This window comes from Apis dorsata, unplaced genomic scaffold, assembly GCF_000469605.1.
Source record: "Apis dorsata unplaced genomic scaffold, Apis dorsata 1.3 scaffold_163, whole genome shotgun sequence".
In the NCBI taxonomy this organism is placed as follows: domain Eukaryota; kingdom Metazoa; phylum Arthropoda; class Insecta; order Hymenoptera; family Apidae; genus Apis; species Apis dorsata.
In genome coordinates this window covers 638,853-643,385 of record NW_006263452.1, presented here as the reverse complement: position 1 = coordinate 643,385, position 4,533 = coordinate 638,853, and the positions used below count along the sequence as shown (strand labels likewise).

General features: G+C 44.9%; 1 protein-coding gene across 1 annotated transcript in view; it reads left to right on the top strand.

Annotated features, from left to right (window-relative positions):
• The window catches only part of LOC102677152 (extracellular sulfatase SULF-1 homolog), a 72,295-nt gene that overhangs the window by 20,884 nt on the left and 46,878 nt on the right, over positions 1-4,533 (top strand). The window lies entirely within an intron of this gene.

Genomic DNA, 4,533 nt, shown 5'->3' with positions numbered 1-4,533 from the left:
GTGAATTTCGAGCGTGACGCGTGATCCTCCCTTTGCAGTGTATTCATTGGATACACGCGACGTTAGTCATGGATTCGATGCATTGCTCAGCGATGATTCGGCGGACTCGCTCGTCGGACACGCGTCGCACTCGACGGATCGAAACCGCCCCGTTCTCCGGCATTCCGACACGGCGTCTAAAATCCCGAAAGCCCGGCGAAGTAACACTTTTCCCACGCATTCTCCGTTCGGCTCGAAACGCGGAAACAATGGCTCGTATTATCTCTAATTGGCCTGGCGAACCGTTCGACGTAGAAATGATTTACGAACGCGGGCAATATAGCGAGCCAGGCAGTGATAAAGGGCAATTATTTGCCATACCAGGCGTCGCAGCGGCGGCGCGTACTCGCTAGTGAGCCGGCTGTAATTGGAGAAATGCGAACTCTTCTGCTCTCGTTATCGTGGTGGTATATGAACGACTTAATGGATGACGGCGTATGAGATCGGTCAGGAACGATCGACCATGATTTTTTTTCACTCTCTCTTTCTCTCTCTTCTTTCTTCCTTTCTCACGAGAGAAAGAAGATGAGCGACACACGCGGAAAGAGAGAAAGAGAGAGAGAGAGAAATCGGTTGTCGTGCATGTGTCGTAAACGCCGCGAAGCTTATTTATGCGTTAGAATCGAGCGAGCGACGCTGGAACGCGGTTATTAGACAAATGTTAAGCGATACGCGCTGATTAATGCCGCGAACCAGGCAGGTCGCAATGGGTGGCGGCGAGGAATCTTAATTGGATTTCTGCGTTTCGCGCCAGTTTATTTTTTTTTATACTCGATTATACGATTCCCGCGTTCAGATTGCTTTCCTCGCGTGAATTCCAACCGTGAAATCTCTGTTCAGTTTTGTCATATTTGCGTACGCGTCGTGCATTTCACGGCGCGATCGGCTCGCTGGCTGTTGGCCAGTTTCGCTATTGTTTATGCTCGTTTCTTCGAAAGGGGATCAAGGACCGTGATAATTCGATTCCATCCTCCAATTCAGGAGGAGGGGAACGTTCCCACGAGCGCGAGGCCGACACGCACGTTACGAGGCGATGTCTCGTGCCTCGAATCCACGGAATCCACTGTGTCACGAAGCTCCCTTTGCACGAACAAGAAATCCGCTGTGCACGGCGAGCGAAGAAACTCGGGTGCATTCCACGCTATCGTTCCACTCGCATCCACTTGCTCCTCTCGATGAACCGCTTTTCCCACGATCTGTATCTGGTCAATCTTTATTTATTACCTCCACTCTTTGTTTTCTCAGATCAACGGATATAAGATTTGTAAAACAGCAGTAACAAAGAAACGTTATTGGTACAAATCAAGAGACCAGAATTCGAACATCGAAAGTAATTAGAAAGAGTGAAATTTTTATTTCAATCTCGATCGAAGATATCTATTTTTCAAGACACGCGTCATTATTCGGAAACATAAAAGTTTACCGTCACTCAAATTCATCTACGTGAGGATACGTAAATCTTCCATAATATCGGACAATCGTGATAACGCGACTCTTCAAACTTTTTCTCTCCCCTTTCTTCTTAAAATTAAATTATATTCTTCGAAAAAGAAAAACAAAACGTTCCAAGCATCTTTGTTATCCAAGAATCCCGATCGAGGCTCTGTCCGGTTCCAGTTCAACGTGCGACAAACACGATGCGCACGAACATATTACCTAATTCAATCCACGCGCCCCGCTCGTCATAGCATTCCATTTGGCGTGGATCGCAACAGTGTTACTCGTAACGCAGGCGAGAAGCGACGAATTGCTCGTAATGCGTGGCCACGCCGACGTGGTCACGATAGGGTCATTGCACCGTGAAACGTTTCCAATTCGCGCGTATCAGCGGAGCGCCGTGTCCGGTTGGATAAAAGCGGCACCGCTCGTCGCTTCAAAGGTAAAAGCTTTTCGATTAGGTCGTGGCGCACCGTTTCAAGTCCACGCGCAAGAAACGCCCTTGCCAATCCTCCCATTTACATCCAGATAACTAGTGCTTAGAACACGCGGGAAATCGAGTTTCCCCTCCCTCTCGATTGGAAACCTCCGTTCGATTTTCGAATCGGTTAATGAGATCCGATTTAACGCGGGCTTCTTCTCGCGCCAAGTTTCCAAGTGATCGTATCCGACTTAGGCACGAATTCCTCGAATACGATGATAAGTTCTCTCGTTCCGTGTCGAGAATTTTTCTCAAACGTTTCGCCTCACGGAAGATTAAAGAACCGGTATGTCGGTTATACAAATTGCCGCTCGGTTGGCTTACTCTTTGAAACTGAACATTACGCATGAGAGATACGGATCGATTATATCTTAGGTTTCGTTATTAATGTAACAGTGCAATTTAAATAATTTATTCGACCATCGTGCTCATGCCCCTACTCGATTCGAATAAAATTCGATATTTCTTATCCGTTATACCTTTTACAACATCTCTCGTTCTAAATTATCTATTTTTCCGGTTAATAACACGATTCCAATTAAATTAATCGAAAAGAATTTTATTCGTTTTAAAATTCTTTCTTTCGGGAGCTGGGAATTTTTACGCGTTTCTCTATTATTTTACTCGAACAATACGAATTAATTCTTCGTTTGCATTCCAGATATTGGCGTTACGGAAAGAATAACTCGCGAAAATAAATTTACACGCATAGTTGGAACAATTCTAGTTCCAAGTAATATGAGAAGCCGATCAACAACGATCGATCGCGATCGAGAGAATAGCTCCTCTCTCCTCTCGGTCTCCGATTAACTTAACCACGGCCCAAGACGAATGTACACGCGTATCCAACAAACACCTGAGGGGAGTCGTTGAATTATTTCGCGTAATTGATTCCGACGCGTTCAATTTCAACGTGTCGCCGCCCCGGCATCGGCATCGAAACCGGTCTTAATTGACACGAAGCTTCCGCGGTCGGCTAATTGAAAATGCTAACGTCGTTGTTTCCATTCCATCCCGCGGACCTGTTATCGATTCGTCGCCGCCGGATGATAGAGAGCGCGAAACACCGCTTCTCTTCCGCCCCGCTCGCGATGATTGATGAGCTCAACTGGTGTTCCATAGTTTATCGCTCTATCCATCTCCTATCCCCGCGATAGATCGGGACAAAGTAGATGGGAATGGCTGAATTATTCCCTTCCCTTCGTCCAAAGGCGCTCCGTTTAATGGGCTTCTGCGAAGGAGATTTTAGGCTTCCGGTTAACGTTGGCCATCTTCCAACCGACAACTTCATCCGTCTGAACCGACGGATTTTCAGGGAGAGATCAGCTTTGGCCACGTGTAAAACTGCTAATTCCGTTTCTGTTACGTTGTTGCCACGAATCGATCGAGATATACTTTTTTCTTTCATCCGACTGTTTCGAAACTTTTCTCGAAAATAAAATTCGTCGCTCGTTGTTTCGGTGGTTTCAGTGGGAGGGATAGATCGATTTGAACGAATCGAGAAAACTTAATTTTTTGAAAAGATACTGAATTATTTTACCATTTTATTCGACCATTTATTCTCTATATTTCTCAAAATATAACTTTTAAACGAGATTAGAAAATCCTATATACTTTATATCAATTATATCTAAGGAAGATTTTTCCAGTATCTCGAAAGGAGAGAGGGAGAAAAAAGACTTTATCATTATCGTTTCATCTCGTGCTAATCTCGAACGAGATTCGAGATGGGCGCGTTCATTAACGAATTTCCAATTCGTCACGGCGATCTCACCACCGATCTTGCCAGCGTCGAAGCGTTGGCAAACGGTCTCTCGACGGTCCATTCATCCGCAATCTTGGTACGTTCGCGGTGAATATCATTAAACCGCGCACCATTCATCGCGATCCTTCATCTTCTCATCGGTTCGATTCCATTCCTCTCCTCGAAAGAGAGAACGTGCGCCTGTACGTCTTCATAGACCGGTCGGCCGTTGCCACGCTCTTCTGCCCGGACGCACGTACGATCGCCTCTCCTCCTGGCTTCCGTGAATGCGCCCTTGCCGCTGCAGGTATTCGAGATAACAGACAAGCCCGCCGAACTCGTACAGTGGACGTTCTATCTTCACGGGTGACCGATCCGAGTGCTCGGTATAAGTAGCTTATTCTCCCCCGTTTAAGAGACTTAAGAGCCCGAGTCTTGCGCGAGTCTTTACCCGAGAAATACGCGACTCCACAACGACACCATCGTTGGAAAAGGCATTAACCTGTTAACACATTGCGTACGAGTTGTATATAGCAAACTTTGCGCCCGTTACGAGATATCTTGTTTTAATAAATATCGTTTTGATATAATATAATTTGTTAATATGTCTTGTTTTCTTGATTCGATCCACAACTCAAAAAATTAAAAACACTCAAGGAAGGAATAATAATAGGAAAAGGCAAGAAGAAATTCCCGATCGAATGGAAAAAGGAAACCAGATATAATTGCAAGTTACGCTGAATATCATTGCATAAAGAAGAATATATATAATACTATATATAATAATATATAATATATATAATAATATATAATATATAATACTCTGAAGCAT